The sequence below is a fragment of the Castor canadensis genome, chromosome 10, assembly GCF_047511655.1.
Source record: "Castor canadensis chromosome 10, mCasCan1.hap1v2, whole genome shotgun sequence".
Taxonomy (NCBI): domain Eukaryota; kingdom Metazoa; phylum Chordata; class Mammalia; order Rodentia; family Castoridae; genus Castor; species Castor canadensis.
Window position 1 is genome coordinate 41,947,945 of NC_133395.1, and position 23,241 is coordinate 41,971,185.

At 33.1% G+C, this 23,241-nt stretch overlaps 1 protein-coding gene and 1 pseudogene across 15 annotated transcripts in view; both read left to right on the plus strand.

The window, feature by feature from the left end:
- Nucleotides 1-23,241, plus strand: part of Pcdh9 (protocadherin 9) — an 888,530-nt gene that overhangs the window by 599,617 nt on the left and 265,672 nt on the right. The gene's annotated exons all lie outside the window — the stretch shown is intronic.
- LOC141413150 (U6 spliceosomal RNA) lies at nucleotides 4,506-4,606 on the plus strand (annotated as a pseudogene).

The following is a 23,241-nucleotide window of genomic DNA, read 5'->3' on the forward strand; positions in this document are numbered from 1 at the left end:
ACATTCTCTTTTCTCGTTAGCTTATTTCTAGTTAGACCAAAACCCTTCCAATTTTTAAGAACAGCACTATCAACTTTAGCACTTATAAAGCTGACTATACATCAAGGATTATCTTCTGTACTAAATGATTATATTTCATTCTTCCTTTATCAACTACTATTCCATGTGTATTTGGAGCTAAATAATGTTTAAATCACCATCAATGATAATTTGGGGGACAACTTTTAAAGTGATGAAATATTTTCTGAAAAATATTCAGGACATTTTTCCCTAAATTTAGAGGTGATCCAGAGACATGAGGAATGGGGGTTTAAATAAATACTAGAAGAGCATAATAAGTTCTGTGAGCCTTTAGTAACTGAAGATAGATAGCTCATGGCTCTACTTTAGTGAATATTTTTGAAACCTTAGGAAACTAATAAGCAAATGGAAATAACTAGGTTGTTTGGGGCAGTAACATTTGAAAATAATCTTGAAGTTTTGGGTATTTATAAATATCTAGTAATCGTCATCATTTTTTTACTCAAAATTTACCCTCTTTAGCATATTTTTTTTAGAATTACTTTGTGATATTGCACTCCAACTCCATGTGTCCTAATGTGATCTGACAAGACAAAATGTTTAACATTATCCCTTTTCCTTGATTAGAAATTTCTACTCCAACCAATAGTTGGGAATCATAGGATACCATTTAATGAACTCTAAAATTAGCCAGACATCAGAACAATGGAAGGAGTGAATATAATTAAGATTTGTAGGCACATATGTAAATATCACACTGATCTCCATGTACAACTGTTATGTGCTAAGAAAAAATTTTTTTAATTTAAAAAATTGGTCGGGCATTTTTGAGATTCTTACAAAAACTGACCAAAGTCAAACACAGCAACTCTTTGACTGTGGTTCCCAAATAACCAGAGAGTCTACAATGCTTTTAAAAGGATTCTTATTTTAAGGTGTGGATTAATTCTTAACACATGAGCTCAGGAAACAGGAAGGGCCAAATTAGATCTTAGCTCTTTAAATTTTGACATTAACTCACACGGTCTACATCACTTGTATGTAACGAATGGCAGCTGAATAACATGAGAACAGTAGTTCTGCTGATCATCATTTCCACAGCTGGACTTGTTAACAGGGAATTTCTTGTTTGAAGAAATCAACTTTTTTATGAAAAGAGTATGTTTGCTTTATAGGGGAGATAGCTTTCATAGAGTTTTTCCATGGAGTGTTTTCTGAATGACATAGTTCATTGCTAGACAAATAAAATGATGAAATAGAGCATGAAATGATAAATGACTTGAAGATTTTTTAAAACTTATTTTTAATTAAAATAAAGTAATTGCACATGTTTATGAGGGACATACTATAATTTTGTACATGTATAAAATATAAAATGAACAGATCAGGGTAATTAGCATTCCCATCTCCTTAAATATTTTCATTTATATGTGCTGGGAAGCCTCAAACTCTTCTCTAGCTATTTTGAAATGTGGAGTTAATTGTTATGTATTGCAGTGGCCTTACTGTGCCATGAATACCAGACTATCTCTTTACCTTGCTGTATTTTGGTATTTCTTATTCACCATGATTTTTCCTCCTCCCTCCCCTTCCTAACTTTTAGTGCCTCTATTCTTTTCCTTAATTCTATTTTATGTACTTCTCTAGATTTCCAAATTAGTGAGAACATCCAGTAGTTGTCCTTTCCAGTTCCATCCATGTTGTCACAAATGATAGGACTTCATTACTTTTGTGGCTAAATATTGTTTAAATGTGCATATACCACTTATATAAATTCACTGATGGATGGATATCTTGATTGATTCCATGTTTTGGCTATTATGATTAGTGCTGTAATAAATGTAGTTGTGGAGGTATCTATTTGATAAAATAATGTCATTTCCTTTGAACATACACACAGTAGTGGGATGGTTGAGTCATCTGATACTTTAAGTTTCAGTTTTTTTGAGGAAGCTCCATACCATTTCCAATAATGATTGCACTAATTTATATCCCACCAGCAGTATTTTAGAGTTATTCTTTCAAGCACTTGCTAGCTCTTGCCCTGTGGGTAATAACCATTCTAACGTGGGTGAGGTGATATCCCAACATTCTTTTGACTTAACGTTACCTGATGATTAGTGATATTGAGCTCTAGTGACATTGAGCGTATTTGTTAGACTTTTGTATATTTTCTTTTGAGAAAACCCGATTCAGATCATTTGTGCATTTTAAAATTGAGTTATATAGAGGGGTTTTTTAACTGTGAATTAAGCATCTTACAAAATTTATTTTTTATTTCCAACTGTTTTTGTTGGATAGTAGGTGTTTCTACCTATAAGATCATGTAATGTTTAAATGGGGATAAATTCGTTTTCATAGTAAAAACCTTTGTTTGGAAAATATGTCTTTTTTTTGTGTGTGGTACTGGGTATTGAACTCAGTGCTCAAGTACCATTCAACTTCAAATACTCCCTCATCCTTTTTTTGGTTTATTGCTTTGCTTTTGAGATAAAATCTCACTAACTTTGCCAGGGTTGTTCTGGACTCTTCCATTGTCTTGCCGGTGCCTCCCAAGTACTTGGGATTACAGGCATGCAACATCACACCCAGTTCTAAGATATGTCTTAAGGTATCAGTTTGGTAGTCTATATTGACTTTTTTTTCAGTTGGATGACATGCTGTAGACTTCCTGTAGTTTCTGTAGCTATAATTGATAGAAGTAATGATGACTTTCACTATGCTTTCTCAGTCTCAGTGGCTGAAAGTGGCAAGGGCAGGAGTAGGGGTGTGGAACTCATGTTTTCAGGCTGAATAGTATTGCATGGGCCAATGCGGTGAAAGTAAGCAGGGGAAGTGGTTAGAGAGAGTGGGCCACAGTTGTCAGAAGTCAGATTGTAGAAACCCTCCACTTGTCCCCAGTAGACCAGGGCTCTTGGTTGAATTGAGTGCTACAGCTATAACTGCTCTGGATCAAGCCATCAGTCTTGCTTCTGTAGTGTGAGTATGAGACTTCGTAAGTTCTTTCTCAGATGAAAGCTACTCTGTGTACAGCAGACAGATATTAACTTGGCAACAAGCCTGTGACAACTGTAAAACTCCCCTGTAGCTACTACTGCCAGCATCTGCAGTGATGGGATCCACGGAGACTTTCTAATCTACTCTACCCCTCACAGTGGGAAGCCCCCATAATTGTTGATGTGGGGCTGTGCTAGTCAGTGTACTTTCTTTGTTTCTGTCTCTATATTGCCATCCAAGGTCTCCATGTCTACAGTGTTCCCAAGTTTCCCTTGCTGAATTCCAATGTTCTCTCTTATCAATTCACTTTAAACTATAGCTATTCATTTGTTGTTTTGGATCTTCTTTGAGGAGTAGTATCCCAGTACTGGACTCCTCTATTTGGCGATCACTGAATTGCTCTTTTGAAGGGCTTTATTGCAAATATTGAATAGCTAGTCAGACATAAGAAAGTATTATCAAGTAAAATAAAATGTACGAGGTGTTATAGGCTGGTGGTCTCTAAGCATTTATTTGTTTTAATAAATGCATGTATGTGTTCATTTTTCTGGAAAGAATATCCATTTTTTAATTACATTATAAAAATGGTCATATCAAAATGAAGTACTATATGAAAAATACACACACACTTCCCAACTTTGTGTGCAATTTTAAGAATGTCATTAAACTCACATATGGATATTATGAGGACAAAATGATACTTGAAGAAAGAAAGTTGGATTTACAAAAAAATAAGACAACCAAGCAAGGGTAATTGAAGATGTACAGAGCAGTAAGCTGGGTATTGGTGATAAAACAAGAAAAAAAATTGACTTTTGTTTATCTGATGAGATTTAGTTACATATTGATCAGAGAGTAAATAGAAGATTTGTGTTTTGAGCAGAAGATGAGCTTGGGGAAATACAAGGAAATACTAACAAGGATTTGTGGAAGTTTCCTGTCTTATGAAGAATATTGAACAAAATCAAGATCTTGCTTCTGCTACTAAAAATTAGATTTTATAATGGATCCCACTAGTTCTAAACATGAAAAAAAAAGACAAGCAGTTTATGATTTCCTGGTTTTCTCTTTATGACTAATTACTGTTTACTTCACCAGAGAATGTTACTTTGGTAATTCACTAGACTTACTAGTACCCTTATTATTATGAAAAATAAATTTAAATAACTCCATTGAATAAAGGATGTCAACAAAGGAATGGAAATTTGGATTAAGAAAAGTTAAAAAAACAGTTTTTCTGAAAATAGCAATTATCAGTCAACTTGTTAATATTTTATCCCTAATATGAAAGGAATAGCTTCTTGAAGTTAAGGAAAATATCAAGATGATTATTTAAATGACTTACCATTGTTTTAACCGATTCTAACTGTTCTTTTCATAGGAGCAATTAAAGATATTATCTTTTTCTTTCAATATGAAATATACAAATGAGGAATTTACAAAGGTAAGCCAAAATTATTTTAAAAACAGAAAAAGGATAGCAAAATGTTTGCATCAGCACCACATATACCTAATTGGAATGATACAGAAATAAGCCTGGCCTCTGTGCAAGGATGCCACAAAAATTCATGAAACATTCCATATTTTTAAAATTATGTTGTTTTAAGAATTTTTGTTAAACAGATAGATTTATGATGCTTTGATCACACAGAAAAGTTAACCGTGAGTTGGCAATTATGTTAATCTACTTCACTGCAGTAACTGTTTCACTGTCTACGTGTATCCTGTAACATCAAGAATTAACCTCAAAATTCCACAATAGAACGTATTCTCAAAAAGGAAAGAGGGAGCAAAACACAATGTGTGTCCTTCTTTTCAGAAATAAGTGTTAGGAAAGGACTGGTAAAAAGGACACAGAAGAGCAAAGACCTCAAAGGAGTTGAATCACGCTTTATTAGTGAGCAGAAGGGCATCTGGCAATCTCCGGGGGTGAGAGTGCGAAAGTGTGCTGCATTTTTAAAACCAAGGCAGAGGCAGGAATAAAGACAGGAAGATTGAGGAGTATAGAATGTTCCAAAGTTGTTTGTGCAGGCCTGTGGTTTTATTGGATATTGGCTTGCAGGGGAACTGCAATAGAAGATCAGGAGATAGAGTTTCCGACAAAGAGTGCTTTTCTATCTTATTGAGATAGGTGTGGAATGATATGTCTTTTGGTCTCAAGACATGACCCAGGATAACTTCAGGGAGTATAGGCCTCTATTGGCTTTCCAGAGGAAGATTTAAATTTGAGACTGACTGAAAGAACACATGAAGAGAAATGGATTAGCTGATCCTGTGTTCCATATCCATATGAATAGTCATTATGCAGATGAGATGAAGTACGTTTTTCAGGACCTAAATAGGATGACTGGTGGATAGCATAAGTTTTGTATTATTATGCAGATTTCTGAGGCACAGCTTCAAGTGCTAGGCATTAAACCACAAAGAGACTGAAGAAGAAACAGGAATCCACATTGACTTGGTTTTCATAGCAGCACCTGGCACACTTCACTTCTTGGGCACACATAGACTGTAATTCAATTTCTGTGGATGACTTTTAAATCTTTTGTGAAATCTTACAGAAATAAGTGATTCTGATTCATGAAGACAACTTTTTTTTTTGAGTTTGAGGTTTTTGTTTTTTGAGTTTGTTTTTATTTTTGAGTTTTACACATCTTTTATCTGCATGCCTCCTCCCATTGTAAGTTTGTTCTTGTGAGGAGCAGTGATAAATGCTATAATTAAAAGCATCTTTGATAAAATTGTACTTCAGGGAATTCACTTTCGCTGTGCATCTTCTTTGATACAGACAATCCACAAGAGATGGTGCGTTTGATACTATTTTCCTTATTATTCACCACCCAGTATTGCTGGATCCCTTCACTTACCACAATATGGCCTGGTTTATTGATATGGTATTTTGATGCTTCGTTTAGTCCATTCATGGAATGATATTGCTTTGCTAGTGACAATAAAGTTTGAAAACGTTGATTTGCTTTTTAAAATTTTTTCTGGAAACCTAAGCCATTTTCCAGACATACTCTACTTAAGAAGTTTTGCTCTCTGGAATTCAAATATTTCAATTTCATGGTTCCTGTTTGCAATAAATGTGAGACATTCTCATCTTATGGTAAACTTTAATAGCTCTGACAGCATTTTAAAAGGCAGAAACAAAGGGTTTGTTGGATGAATTAGAGCATTTTAGATGAAAGAATATCTTTAGCAATTAGGATTGTAGATGCTGCAGCCTTTAGGAGTCACTGACAACCAATGTGGTCAAGAACCATTGCCAAGTTCAGCATTAAGAAAACTCATACCTCTGAAAACCTCTTTCATTTCCACTTGTATATTCTTCTCCTGTTCAAATTCTTCTCAATTATTTTCAATATCAGTTAAAATATGTGGGAGAAAAATTGCCAAAGCCCACATGGTAATTATGAAACTTGTTGACAGCTGTATTTTAACAATCAACATATAGCATGTGTACCATAAGAAGCACATTTCATTGATTTTAGTATATTCATAAAATTATGCAATCATCAACATTGTCAGTTTTAGAACATTTTTATTACTCCAGAAAGAAATCCACACCCATTAGCAAACACTGTCCACTTATAGCACTCCCAATATGCCTTTATATTTGGCAATATTCAGCACTTCATGCAAGGTTAATGACCTTTTCTACACATACATTATTGCAATAATAGACATACACTTGTTTAACAAGCATTTACTGAGTATTTTCTAGGTGCCAGATAGAATGATAGGTACTAAAGATAGAGCAACGAATAGAACACTGGATCTCAGGACTACAGCAACTTAATAAGAAAATAATCTCATAAGAAATACAACTATGAATGCCAATAATTTTTAGAAAAATGAGAAAACAGTATTTTGGCAAAAATATTTTTAGTTGATATATAATTGTAGAGAATATTTGATTAAAATTTACCTATGATGAGGGAAATATAAAGATTGATATACAGATACTATTAGAAACTATTTATTCACTATGAATAAAAAGTTTATTTAGTCTAATAATGACTGATATAGTTTATATTGGGCTTGACTCACTATATTTTGAGGTGTGTAAATTCTATTGATCCTAGAAACTTGAAAAATCAAAGATACAGTTTAAAGAAAGATATCTAAACATCCTTATATATTTTTCTTGTTTAGATCTAATTTTGACCCTGGACTTTTGATATTATCCCCAGTATCAGCTGACATGATGTGTTCCAGTGAGAGTTTTTTGAAGATTATTTTTCTAATTTAATACTAAAGAAACACAAGTTTATCAGATATATCTAAAAATGAATTCTGCCTTTGCCACTGTTCTTTCTTTTTACCTTTTTGCCCTTTATTTTTCTCTCAAATATTTGAGAGCCTACTATTCTAGTTTACATTGTTCTATAGTCAATGTATTTTGACCCTTTTTATTATATTGGTATAAAGATATAAGTGCAATCTAAATGACAAGTATTTTTGTTTCTTAAATTTTTTTATTGTGACAATGATTTTGATTGATATTTTCCTCTTACTTTCTCTCTTCCTCACCATAACATGATACCAAATATCTAAGTTCATGGCAAGAATTTCTGCATAGATAATCCATTTTCTACCATTAGAATGTTTTTCTCATAACAGTCATTTTCCCATTCATGTTTTTGACCTTCAACAAGTTAATGTGGCAGTATTTTGGTGATGATTTAACATTGCTTTTTCCTGTTGTAATATTTTTTTAGTTTAAAGTCTAGCACTTTGGCAGCTGATACAGTTCAGTATATTTATATGAAGTCATTTTATGCAGTAGATTTTATGATCTCCATTATGGAACACTTATTTTGATTTATATGTTTATATTTTAGTAGTAGTTAATGGCGACTGCAGAATGAAAGTAATAGGAACATCAATTTCAGGAGAAGAGTTCCCTATTTATTATGCATGCCAAAAACTACAGACAAAGCAATTAAGAAACCATGTACCTATAGAAGGAAGGGACTTCATTCAATATGTGGTTATTTAAAAAATGGACATAAGTTTATTCCAGAGGTCCCAGCCCCTCCTGGCTAATTACTAATTAAGTCTCCTTAGGAAAACATAGCTTATATGAACTGTCTCAAAAATAGGATTATAAGTTACCTTTTCTCACAGAGACAGGAAAACAGCATTCAGATCTACAAAGATTTAAAAAGCTGGCAAAGGATTGGAAACTCATTGGAAGAGAATAGATGGCAGTGGCAGAGAGCAGCATTAACTCAAGGCTTTCCCTCAATGATGACTGAATTGATTGTGTTACTCCATATTATGAGTCAATGTGTTACAATCATTATTGTTTTTAGAATTGTTTGTGTAGAAGACTAAATACAGAAAATGTTATGTTCAAGAAACATTCAAAGTCTTACTTTCACTATTTTCTACTTAACTTATGCACTATTGGGGCATTCAGTGTAGAACTCTCCATTGGGATTTAGATTTTTCTTATAAAATTTGTTAGTCTCCAATTAAAACATTTGAGAGCACTGTTTTAGAAGTTGCTAACATAAGCATGCTTTCTAGTTGTTCTATTTCCAAGAGTCAAACTCTAGCACTCAATGTAGACATGTTGAGTGCTTATCCAGGCATAACAGTAGGCTCATGACATGCTTTTGTGTCTTTCCACCACCGTATGGAGCAAGGAATTATTATCCTAACTTTAAAGATGAAAAAATATATGTCATTTTTCTTAAATAGTTCATCTAAAGTCGACAGCTAACAACATCTGATCCAAGTCAGTTCTTGACATTAAGAAGTTGGACTGCAAAAGCATCTCCCTAGTTGATAAACAATGCTTCAGATGGGAAGATGATGTAAGTCTGAGTGATTTTTTTTCCCCTTCATGTAAAGAACATTCTAACAAGTTCTCCGAAAGGCTTTCAGTAATATTTGTTCTTTTTTTTTTTGTAATTATCTTCATGGTGCATGAAGATACATGCACTATGTATCTTCCCAATACATTAGGAAAACTATTTAAAATATCAAACTTTTAGATAATTTTTTTATTCCTTGATAGAAACAAGATGCACACATGCACAGAAACAAATATGACTTTTGTTCTCAATCTAATCACTGGTTATGATAAAAGGAGCTCACTAGTAATTTGTGATCACTGGTTTCCCACCATTCCTAGGGCATCAGCACTTTAAGAAATAGTGTCTCTGGCAGAAGTTTATCAGCTGAGCTTACAGTTATGTGTCCTATTTTTCAACTTTTCATGCATCTGTCACTTTCAAGGTTTTACCCAAGTTTGCTGAGCATCAGAATCCTCACTCAACAAAGTGCTAAAATCCAAAACTCTGAAAACCCTCTTTTGACCAATAACTAATGCTCTTCAACTCAAGTGGAACTACAGAACTTAAGAAAGTATGAAAGCAATCCCCCTATCAGTGAACCTAACAGCTTCCATTTCAATTTCTTTGGGGATTCAAAAGTAATAGAAATATAGATGTGAACTATACATCCTATGCAGTATATTTCAAGGCTACAAGCCTGGAACAATGACAAATCTCTGAAATAGATGACAGATCATATCAAGTTTTCTGTCAATGTCAGTATCTTATGTTCTATCTTAATTTGCACATTACATACAAGATAAAATTCATATGTTTGCTTTACTGTCCATTTACTTGTTAGTAGACTGATTCACAGACAAAATCAGTGTAACAGTAGCAATAGGTAGTTATAGACATCACTGTTTTTAATGTAAATTTACATGGAGGAAAAGAAAACATAAGTTATACTGATTGAAAATCTTTTCCCTGAATACATTTGTTAATGAAATATGCCATTTTAATTTTAATTGCCCATAGAAGCTATTTCTTAATCCCATAGAAAATACAACATCTAGTGTTTTTTTTTTTTTTCTATCTTCTTTTCTCCTAGGATTTCATACCACACAAGAATGGAAAATTGAAAAGGAGCAACATTGTGCCAAAATAATTGATGTCCCTTTAGATTTTCCCCCACAAGAATGCTCCCATAATAGCTTAAATCCCCCTGATTTAGGTCTCACAGTTTAACTTGTCAATATGTAATTATGATTCCAAAACAAAACGGATTACTTTGCAGTTATGGTGTGGATGCTGTCATGCTGAATAAAAAAGAAGCATTGGCTAGAGGAAGGGAATGTCTCATTAATAGTTTCTTATTTAATGATCTACCAAGGTTAGGACTCTTAACTGTGAATGTTATCTTTAACAATCTTAAAGACAATTCCTCCTGAGGTTTTGCAATAGCTATAAAGGTTTGAATGTATGACCTTAAATTTGACTGCTATGATTATGGGCAATATAAAAGGAACTATATGTACACAGAGCTCTGTGTGTATAAAGTATATGTAATAAAATATAATAACTAATCACATAGAGCTGTAGAATTCCTTTATAATAAACAGTTTTGGATTATATATTAATTTTGAAATCTTAATAAAATTCTTGAAGCAATAGTATTTATAGTTTAATAGCTAATTTAGATTAATAAATTGCTTTTTAACCTCATGTTGATTGTAGATAAAGTATGGCTACTTGATGTGGATTTTAGAATTTTGTCTTTAATTTTTTCAGCTATTATCATGTTTCATTGTAATTCCTTTCTTTTTATTTAAATTAAAACTAATGAAAATTATTTAGCTTACATATTTTAATCTAATGATATTTTGGTATTATATTCATGTGCAAATTTTAGTTCAAAGCATATTATTAATGTATTCATTGAGTAGCTACTTATCTACATCTTTATGCTAAGTATTAGACATAAAAATATAGCTATTCTCCCTGAGGACTTGTCTAAATAAGTGAGAAAACTGCAGGTACATATAACTTGTTTATAAAAACTTTAATAAATTCTATAAAGAAAAAAATTACAAGATATTCTGAGAAAAAATAAAAGAATAATGAGTTAGTGTGGTGGTATATGTCTGTAATACCAGCACACAGGAAATTGAGCCAAGAAGATCACAAGTTTGTGGCCAGCCTGGGCTACACAGTGTGTTCAAAGCCAGCTTGTGTTACATAATTAGATATTGTCATAAAAAAACAAGAGCTATGTATGTATCTAAGTGCTAGAGTGATGGACTAGCATGTGCAAAGCTCCAGGTTTGATCACCAGCACCGAAAAACAAATAAACAAAAAACATATTACTGAATGGAGATGATCAGAGAATGTTTGGGTAAATGACATCTTAGTTAAGATGTAAAGTATTAAAAAGAAAAATGCTGTGGATGGATGAAAAGGATATCCTATAGTGAGAACCAAGAATTGAAAAATCTAGATGGAATTAAAAGTAAGTTGTGTTTTTAAAAACTAAGTGAAAGCAATGTGTTTGGTTCATACATTTCAAAAGAAAAGCATAGGAAAAGAGAGATCTTACAGGGTCTTGTGGACCTTCTAAGACTTCAGTATTATTCCAAAAGAGGTGAGAGCTACTGACAAATTTTAAGTAAATGTCGATGGGACGGAATGTGATGAGAATTTAGCGAAGATATCAATAAAGACACTGAAATTTCTGACTCAAGCAATTGGATAGGTTTCAGTGCCATTTACTGAAGTAGAACCATTAAAGGTATGAAATATAATTGTGAGTAATGGAAAGGCAGTTTGTCTGTTTCGTAAACCAGGAAAGCAGTAATGCTGAAAATGCAAATATAAGTATTTCCTTACCCAAAAAAAAAAAAAAAAACAGTATCTCTTGTTGCTAAGCCTCTCCTTATTTTATTTCCTAAGTAACTTAGCCTCTATTGAATCATTTGTGAAGTTAACAAGTACAGCTTCAAGGAAGCAGTCAGAGAAGAATCCACATCAGGGTTTGTTGATGAGTGAGAATGACTGGATAAAAACTCTCTGTTAGGAATAATGTCAACCATTTTGGGTGCAAAGGGAGATCAGTAAAATGATAATTAGATACATTTGCTTAAAGAAATAATTTCTGAAGGTAAATATGATATAATCTACTATAAATAGTTGTGAGTCTGGGAGCTTAAAGACATAGAAAAGAGATTGACTTGGCAGGAAAGAATTCAGAAGGCTGGAGGGAGTGTAATACAGAAGATACAAGATTAATTAATTGTCACTTCATTTAAAAGAATCATATGGAAATAAAATGTGTTGGTACCTGGTTTGTCATTAACATTACTATTCTCATCTAAAAACTTACTCTTTCTTAAATAGTAAATACTAGGTTATAGGGGAAAGATTAGCTCAGTAAAGAAAAGGAAGAAAATAAATGAGATTTTAGGAAAGTGGCAGACCAGATTTGAGGAGAAAAAAAATTAGTTGAAAAACCTGGCCATGAAAAGGACACAAAAAATTGACCAGAGAACTCCTGTATATGTTGGCGCACATAGGCTGTCTTGACAAAGTGTCTCAAACAGTGTCTATTCTAAAATCAAGTAATTAAAAACATGAACAAGATATAGTGATTTTCTTCAAGAAACTTACATACATTGATGAAGAACTGTATTTAGGATGGTCATATAAAATGAAAAGTAGGAGGTGATAGTTGAATTAGGTTCTGATTGATAAAAGAAGAACTGAGAGATATTAAGAGATTTGCCAAAGTTTAAATATTTAGTACAAAGCTGAAGTAGTAATCATGTCTTTTGACTCTAAATGTTATTCTTTTGCTTTTCCTGATTTAATATATTATCTGGACAAGCAAATATATTTAGTTAATGTCACCATCAATTTGCTGAGGAGAAATAACAGCAAATTATAGATTTTTATATGTAATAAGATATTCCTATTAATGAAGGCATACACAATGAAATATTTCTACCCAAGACCCAGCCAAGACAACCAAGAACACAATGTTATTTTGTGAGACTGGGAAAAAATGCTATTTTTATACCTTTACATTTGACTTTTCTATGACCTCAGAAGAATTGTTTATCCATTCATTATTTCTCGTTTGTAATTGCATATTCAATAGTTAGTGTTCTATCTCAGAAAACCTTTTATGCAAAATGAGTAATAAGAATGATTATATAAGCCAGCAATCATTTACTATTTGAACTGCCAAGTAATAATGATGATGATTGCCTGAAGTACAACTGATATGGAGGGCAGAAGAGGACAATTATTTCTCATGCCAACAAGGTTAAAAATAAAAGGGAATACCATTGTCATTTAGATGCTATTTTTCACCTAAATAGAACTAGTCAGTCTTCGATACTGCCTAACATTTGCCATAACATTCAATCTATGTCCACTGTAATTTTCTATATAGAGTTTGGTGAGCAAATCATTCTGATAGATTTAAAAATACCAATCCAGGGTCATCATTTTTAAATTACATGTGTTCTGTGCTCGTACAGAGACTTCCAAGTTTATTGCAACATTGTTTCAGATAAGCCATAACAACTCATAATAGATGCCTGGAAAGACCAGAATTAAATCAGAGTGTCAGATACAATATGTAAATTGCTGCTTGTGTAGGGAAACTTATCACATCACAATGAATATTGTTTCATAAGAAACAATTAATTTTTATTAGGCCCAATTTAATATTTTTTGACAGAGCAAAAGTTTTTGCTCCTTTGAACCAATGGTAAGATTTTGTATCTGTTTTTCCAAAAAATAATAGTATTAATATTTAAAAGATTAATTCTTATATTAAAATGATATATTTCCATTAATGAATAATTCATTAATATAGATATTTAAATATTCTGGAGATTTTACCTTCCCTTTTTATTTTTGGGTATGTAATATTCAGTCACATAAGCTCTGAAATTATAATGAAATATATTCTCTAGAACCTGGGGTATAGCTTAGCAGCATAGAGACTGCAGAGCAAGTGCAAGAGCTTGACTTCCACACCCAGTAGTGGGGAAAAGTACATGTATATATCTTCTAGACATTAATTAAAATTTCCTCAGATTTCAGAGAACCATTATTTGGATGTGTTTTCTAATTGTCAGGTAAAATAAATACCTTTTTTGAAAAGGGTGTTTTAAAGATCAGTTATAGTCATATTTGAATTCTGTTGTCTTTAACATCTACAACTCTGAATTTGGAATCTGTTACTTAAATTTAATCACATTGTGCTGAGCTTTTTTTCTTTTCTAAAAATTTTATCTGTCCTCAGTTCATGTTCACTATACATCTTATTTGTTAATTGTAATGTTCACCAGGATAACCAATGATTCATATGAAGTTTTAAGAAAGAATCCAGAAAGTTCACTTTTCACAGTTTACCCAATGGCAACATTTTGTGAAACTACACTGCAATAGCAATACAGGAATATGGACAGTGATTCAATCTTCATGTCTTATTCAGATTTCACCCTTCTAACTGGTATTGTGAGCTATGCATTTAGTTCTATGTAGCATTACATCCTTTGTAAGTTTATGCATCAGCAATAAGAGTCAAGATACTGAACAGTTCCCACAACATCATCTCTCTTGCTCACCATTCAAAACCACACATACCTGCTTCCCACTGTCCTCTCCATTCCCTACTTCAAGCGGTTTCTTGGTAACCACTGATCTGTTCTTCGTTTACTGAATTTTGGCATTTCAAAAATGTTATATAAATAAAATTATGCAGTAATCTTTCTTATTAGCATTTTACATTGAGCATAATTTCCTAGACATTGGCCCAATTAATTGGATGTATCAAAGTTCATTCCTGATCAAGACATTGTTCACTTCTGTAATCCTGGCTACACAGGAGGCTGATATAGGCATGATTGCAGTTGAAGGCCAGCCTGAAGAAAAAATGTTAGATAGACCCCATTTCTACCAATAAAACTCTGTGGAGGTACTTTCTATAATCCCAGGTATGCAGCAGGCACAAACATTTAATTGCAGTAAAAATGTAAGATCCCAACAGAAAAACAACTAAAACATAAAGGACTAAGGTATGACTCAAGTGATGGAGCTCCTTCCTAAAAAAGTATGAGGCCCTGAGGTTAAACTCCAGTATTAAGAAAAGAAACAAAAAGTTTGTTTCTGTTTCTTGCTTCATTGCATCCCATGACAATATCAACTGTTTGACTCATTCACTTATAGAAGGACACTTGGATTCTTTACAGTTTTTACCTATTAAGAACAAAGCTTTGTTGAATATTTACTTACACCACTTTGTGTTGAAATAAATTTCAGCTTCTACAGGTTAAATGACCAAGAGTGAAGTTGATTTGGTAACTGCCAGTTTGATTTGGTAGCACTGTGATATTAGTTCCTGTGAGGCTCAAACATTTTATATTCCCACTATAATATGTGAGTTATTCTGTGTCTTACCTCCTCACCTGCATTTGGTGTTGATATCCATTAATATTTATCATCTCATCTCTTCTTTAATAAACCCCTATATGCTCACAGCATTCCTCATAAATAGAAATGGCCTCTTTCTTGTTGTGCCCTTACATGATGAAGAAAGACAGTGGTGTAGTGTCTTCTGATTTTTCCAGAGGAAACAGAACTGCTGGATTAGGGCTCTACCTATATGATTTCTTTTAACCATTATCACAACCTCACAGGCCCTACTTCTACCTCAAGTGTAGATGCACTGAAGGTTATGGCTTGAAAATATGAATTTCAGGGAGAAAAATATATTCATTCAGTAACAACCATAACAGACAGTAAATTTGTTCATAAAGAAATTCTTAAGTGGAATTATAAGCCAGCAAAATATAATTTTTAACTAAAATGTAGTTCTGAATTGGAATGTGTATGGTTTATATGTTAAGATTGAAATTTTACAGCAGAAATGCTGTAAAAACTATAAATTTTCTGTTCACAAAAATAATTATTTACTGTTTGCATAATTTTTGTATAAGAGATAAAATGACTGTATTGCCAATTAAATTTGGTGTGCACTTTAAAATAGAACTTTAAACAATTATAAAAAGAACTTTCTGTTGAATTGTTGCTCCTGGTGGTAAATTGTTTCACTGAATATTGCTCCAAACATCCTCCTGGCTCATTATGCAAAAGAAAGAAGCATGAGGGCCTAAGAAGTCTCTGCATTTCTCTGGTAGGATCACACATTTGCATTAAAATATCATTTGTTGAGGTCAAGACTATTGATTTATTAGTGGAAGGATGGATTTATTCCATGCCATAAAAAAGAAAGACATAGAAATAATAATTGAAGATTAGTCAGAGACTGACATTCTTATGTAATGGATGAGAAGGGAGAAAGAAGACAAGTATCCACGGAAAAGGAAACTGATTAAAAAACAATGTCCAACAACCTTTTTTTTTTTCAACAACCTTTTTAAAACACCATATGCATACTGTACAATTTTTATTCAGATCTAGTCTGGTACTGTCATGTATGCAAAGTCCTCACTCTGACTAGAAAGTGAAATGTTTGAGAAAGAAACACAGACATAAATTCCATCATGGCCTGAGCAGCACCTGGCATGGAGCTCTTCACAGAAAAACTCCTCATGCATTTTCTGAACAGTGTTGACATTAAATGCACAGCACTAAATTGAAAAACACTATTCTCAGACTGGCTGAAATTCCCATAAATAATTGAACTTTATTTTCTTCTATCATAAAACACTTTTGTTGCACCAATATTTCGCATATAATTCCAGAGGAATTTCTGTGATTTTATCATGCCTTTCCACAGCTTTCTAATTGCATTATACTTGTTTGACTGTGAGCTGTCAAAACAGAATTCATGAACATTTACAACACTGTCTTTTACTTCTGATATATAATTAAGTGGATTCATCAAAATTAGAGTATGATTTCTTTATAACATGCTATCTGAAAAAAATTATAACTAGATGCTAAAATTATGACCTAATTGACCATTAAAACTGACCTTTAATTTGATTTCTAAGATTTCAAAGACAATTCCACTCCAGAGCAACTAATAAAGTGCCAAATCACTGTGACATATCAGCTATTGTATCCTGACAAGCAATGTTGTGTGTTATTAAAAGAAATGCATGTAAAACATAAGGTCATTTTACATTCTTTGAGCTTCATTGTATACATTCTGTTGTTTTCTGTGAAGAGAGAGAGAGGAAATCTATTCAGACTTTACTGCTATTTCATTATTAACAAATCACTTCCATAAAAAAATTTTAAGGGCAACTTACTTCTTTATTTGGAGGTAAAAATGGATTATCCTCCTTGTTATCTTGTGGAAATTGGAATCTCTTTCTATATTTTATGGATATTTATGGAAGCCTTGCAGTCATAAGTTTCTTCTTCCAGAAGCCACCTTCTTTATCTAGTTGTCCATAGTTATCCAAATTGAAGCACCATTAGGTTTTGTCTTAAGCAAATAAACACCAACCTACAAACTCTTTTTCAACGTGGTAGACTTTAAAAAATTTACTCTAAAGTGATGGAAAATGTGAAAAGCAGAATAAAAATCAAATAAATTCCAATTGAATATTCAAATCTCATATTATCGAAAGTTATTTCAGGTGCTCTGCCACCTTGAACTTCTCTCAGGCCCAGTCCTAACCTGTTGCAGGATCCTCACATTCTCTTCTGATTCTCCTACAAAATCTCTTCTCTGTTATTCTCACTCCCTCCTCCTTTTTGGAGTAAAACAACAAGCACATAAATCTTAGGCAGAGCAGGAAACATCTACTTTTTGCTTCGATTTGTCAGCATTTTTTAAAATCTTAGGTTCTTCTTCAGCTTTTTTGCTGAAGCAGAAATATGAGGCCAAATGTTAAAATAATGAATAAATTGCCACTATACATTTATCTTTGAATAGACAGATCAATGTTCTACAAGGAATGTATATAAATACAGGTGAATGTAAATAACTCCATATTGTCATAAACAACCTGAATATGACCATTGGTTTCATCAACTCACATGTGTTCTTTTATAAAATAACATTTTCACACTAAAAAATTATCAGTGATGAAGTATGAAAATGTTGAAAGATGGAATTGCCTGAGATGAGATCACTAACTAGAGAGACGCACAGCATAGTGTGAAGGCGAAGATAGAGATAAATTTCAAGCTTTCTCTGTTCTAGCATGAGCAGCTGCTCTGTCAGCGTCTGCCATTCTCTCCAGATTCTGCAAACCCCACTGACAAGGTTCATTTCAGGAATTTGTTTTACTGAATTTTCTAAGCTTTTTACACAACTTGTCATTATCAGATCTGCAAATCTTCAGGAGATATCTGTTCATAAAAATGAGAAAATAATGTTTGCCACAAAACAAGTAAATATTCTTCTGCCCTTAAGTTATCACTGCTTATTTATTTGTGCGTTGTTATGTTCTCAATACAAGTGTGAGAACATTGCATGTAAGCATTGGAAACAGTGTTAGGATACAATTTAAAGGTATAGAAATACACCAATAAAATGATTTGTAGAGCATTTTAGGAACAATCAAACATGACATGATATCCAGAATATGCATGTATTGTTAAAGAGTTAAAAGAATATGAAGGAATTTTATGATATTGTATTATATTTGTATAGCTTCCTAAGAGAAAATATTCTCCACATCATGTCCATCAAAGAGAAGAGGTTACATCTATGTGCACAAATACAACCCTTCCATTGATTTATAAGCCAAAGGAAAAAGTCTTTAGGGTATTAAACAGATGTAAAAAGAAAAGAAAAACTTGCATTATGTGTATGAGGCATCTCCATGAGTTTAATTTCCTATTTGCATTTCTGAGATAGATGAAAGATGTAGAAAAATCACTTGTGGGAGATAAGTCCCTATTGATTGTGCATCAGAAAAAAAGTCAAGTGTGTTGGAACTTCAACAACAAGACAGAACATTTTATGACAAATGCACTAATTTTAGAAAGGTAAATTCAAATACTCCATATTTCAAAATGGTCTTGCATTTTTCAAAAGACTGATGATTTTGGTGCATTATATTACATATGGTCACACTTTAATTTCTCTTTTATCAGTTTTTCTGCCATATTTTATAGAAACAAAATTAAAATATTTGCATAAAAATATTTTGCATCAAAATTTGTCATAAAAATAATGAGATGAGGTGTCGATGTCATTGTTGCTTTTAAGATCATATCCAAGTGTTGATTACCAGCAACAAAGCTGTTTCTTTCATCCCACAATTGTTTCTTTAGCATGGACTATGTACCAAATGCATTTTATCCCCTGGGGACCAGTGAGTGAAAATAGATGGTAGCTTTTTCAAAAGATTGTGGTAAAGGAGTGCAGAACTAATGAATGAAAAAATGAACTATATAAATAATAGTAATATTTCAGATATGAAAAGTGTTCCGATGAAAATAAAACAGGTAATGTGATTTTAGAAAGGAAAGGAACGGGTGCTAATTTGGAATGCCTGAATAAGGAATCACTCTAAAAGGTAACACATAAGCCAATATTTGAAAACAGAAAAACATTAAATTTGGGAGAATGGTTTTGTCAAAGAACATTATCAAATTTGACCAGGTAGCTTCCCTGAGGATTCAATGGGCTCCACTCATGAAGAAAGTGAGGAAGAAACCAAGGGTGGGTATCACACCGATAGCTGAGCTTGCCAGGAACTATGGTCAGATCATGCACCACCTTGTTCTAAAAATAAGGACATCTGGTATTATTTTAAGCACAAAGTGAGGCCGTTATGAAGTTTAAAGCAGGGGAAAGACAGCTCTCATTTGTAATGAGAATGTAGTGAATAGATTTTAATGAAAGCCATTGTAGAAGTACGGAGAATAGTCTAGAGTTTATAACAATTGCCCAACAAGGAGATGGTGTTTTTGCTAAAGTATTAAGAGTGAATAAATAGAGACCAAGTGGATTTTCAGGATCTATTTAGAAGGCAACACCTACATGTTTTGCTGACAGATTGAATTAATTTGTCTATGGAGAAGGAAGAAAAAAAAGAGGACTCAAGGATGACTCTTAGGGTTTTAGCATCACAACTTGACAGACCATGATGGTGTTAAGAGAATTGAAAAATAGAAATGGGAAGGGACAAGTTTACCAGGGGAGAGGTACAAAGAATCAAGTGTTTTACTTTGGATAAGAAAAAGCAGAGGACGATAACAGTCATCCAAATCAGTAGGAGATGCCAACCTCTGATATCTAACTCTTCAAGCTTAAAACCAGTCCAACAAATCCATGAATCATAAATGAACTTCACAAAAATCAATGAATTTAGCTAAAAGCATAACTCTTCTAGAGGATATGTGAAACTGAATTTTGTTTATAGTATTACTACATGCTTATACATGGACAAACATATTGATATGTAACTTTTTTTTTTAGTTTAAAGTATCAGGTTTGCTTTTATAATTGTTGTGGCATATAAAAGATCCTATAATATATTAAATATAACATAGTTAAATTCATCCCCTCCGTCATTCTTCTTCATCCCTTCCCCATTCCTGGAATAGTTTCAACAGGTCTCAGTTTTCCATTTACATACATGTGTATACATATTTGCTCCATATTCACCCTCCTTCACACTTTCCCCACATCCTCCTCCCTCCCACTGGCACCAACCCCCAGACAGGACCTGTTCTGTCCTCCTATTCTCTGCTTTTGTAAAAAGAAAAAAAAAGGACATTTTTATTTGTTTAAGATAGCTCTACATTTGTTTTCTTGTGACTTTTCCACATATACACATATATATATATGTATATTATAATCTGAATTGGTTCATCTCCTCTATTTTTCTCCTTCTTACCTTAGTCATCTTCTTATGGTTATTTCAACAGATTTAAAAATTCTATATTCATTCTTGTATAGGAAGTACATCAACCATATTCACCCTCTTAACTTCCTATTTTATCTTCATCTCTCATATGTGACCTCTCATTAGTGCAACCAAAGCATGTAACTATAAATATACATATATTATTTCTCAAGTATTAATGAGTTGAGTTTAGGTGTGAAATGATACCTAGTTTTCTGTTATGCTCTCAAATTTAGCATTTCTCTATGAATCTTTGTGATTCATTTTCATATTTCTTCATCTATTTATTCAAAGGATACAGCTTTGCTCTGGATACTTGTGCTTTACTGAGATTCATTTGTGTCTAAAAGTAGAAGTTTTTGTTTTTTAAAGGTTTAATGATGTGTAAAACATAGCAGCCTACATTGGGTTCGGAAAAATACATCAGGAATGATGATATCATCAGTGATAATAGATTTAGATTTTATCATGATTTTGAATATTTCTTTCTTTTTACCTTTTATGTATTTTATATTTAGTGCATCATATGATTTATGCATTTCTTAGACTATAAATTCCCTGACTGCTGTTGAATGGCTTTTCCACAGGTAAAGTGGAGAAATATCTGGGAAGTGGTAGAACTACTAGTGTTTTTAAAAAGTAGATGTTATCAAAAAACACATGAAAAAAGGCTCACCATCTCTAGCCATAAAGGAAATGTAAATCAAAACCACACTAAGTTTCCACCTCACCCCTGTTAGAATAGCCGTCACTAAAACATCACCAACAACAGGTATTGGTGAGGATGTGGCAAAAAAGGAACCCTCGTATACTGTTGGTGGGAATGCAAACTAGTACAGCCACTCTGGAAAAAAATTTGGAGGCTTCTTAAAAATCTAAACATAGATCTTCCATATGATCTCCAGCAATCTCACTCCTGGGGATATACCCAAAGGAATGTGACAGAGGTACTTGCATACCCATGTTTATTGCAGTGCTATTCACAATAGCCAAGTTATGGAAACAGTCAAGATGCCCCAGTACTGATTATTAATAAAATGTGGTATTTATGTACAATGGAAATCTACTCAAATATGAAGAAGAATGAAATCTTATCATTCACAAGTAAATGGATAGAACTGGAGAACATCATTCTGAGCGAGTACAATGGAAATCTACTCAAATATGAAGAAGAATGAAATCTTATCATTCACAAGTAAATGGATAGAACTGGAGAACATCATTCTGAGCGAGGTTAGCCAGGCTCAGAAGACCAAAAATCTTATGTTTTCCCTCATTTGCAGACTATAGATCTAGAGCAAATATAGCAATGTGATTGGACATTGGTCACATGATAAGGTGAGAGCACATGGAAGGTATGAAGATAGGTATGAAACCCCTAAAAAATGATAGTATTTGATGTCCTCAATGCAAAGGAACTAATGCAGAAACTTTAAAGCAACTGAGGTCAATAGGAGAAGGGGACAATAGAGAGAAGGTTAGTTCAAGAAGAATCAACTTAGAGTTTAACACATTTGTACATGGAAGCAATGCTAGGAATCTCCTTGTATAGTTATCCTTATCTCAACTAGCAAAAATGCTTAGTCTTTCTTATTATTGTTTATACTCTCTCTTCTACCAAATTAGAGAATAGGGCAGAACAGGTTCTGCCTGGAAGCGAGGGAGTAGGGGGGTAGAGAAGGGGTCGGGGAGTAGAGGGGAGAAATGACCCAAACATTGTATGTACATATGAATAATGAAAAAGAAATAAATAAAAGTAGATGCTAGGTAAGAGGGCCTTAAGTCTAAAATATATTTTATGGGTCACATTAAGAGGAGACCATGCATGGGAGGGATAAGGCAAGGGAAGGAAACCAAAACTTGAATGTGGTTGATGTGCTCACTCTACAGGAATGAATATAGAAATCTTAAAGTGACCAAGGCCAGTACAGGAATAGGACTAGGGAGTAGTGAGAAGGCCTAGAAGAGATGAACCAATTTGGGTTGTAATACACTATGCATGGAAACAACAAAAGGCATCTCCTGCTATATTTATTTCAAACTAGCAAAAACGCCATGTTTCTCTTATCTTTTTTTTGTTGTTCCTACAAAGTCAAAGAACAGGAGGGCGGAACAGGTTCTTAGGTGGTGGTGGTAGGGGAGAGGTAGGAGGATAAATATGGTGCAAACAATGTATACACATGTAAGTAAATGCAAAAATGATACCTGTTGAATTTAATCCAGGAATCAGGGAAGGTGGAATGAAAGAGAGCAGGGGAGGAGGTGAATTAAAGTATGATAAAATTGATACATTGTAAGAACCTTTGTAAATACTCCAGTGTAACCCTACTCACCAGCACAACAATAACAATAATAAAAAAAGAGTGGCTGTCTTTCTACCATTTTATATATGTATGTATTTTAATGTATTTTAATGATGGCCCAAGAGCACAGATGTTGTGAGTTCAATTTCTTCTTTCAATGAGTCAATCCAAGAGTATCTTGCAGTCAACTTCATTAGTTGTTCATATTAATTCACATAGTTTCCTGGTGTGACAACAGAAGCTAATAATGTCATTATTCATTGGGTTAGCCATGTGGTGTC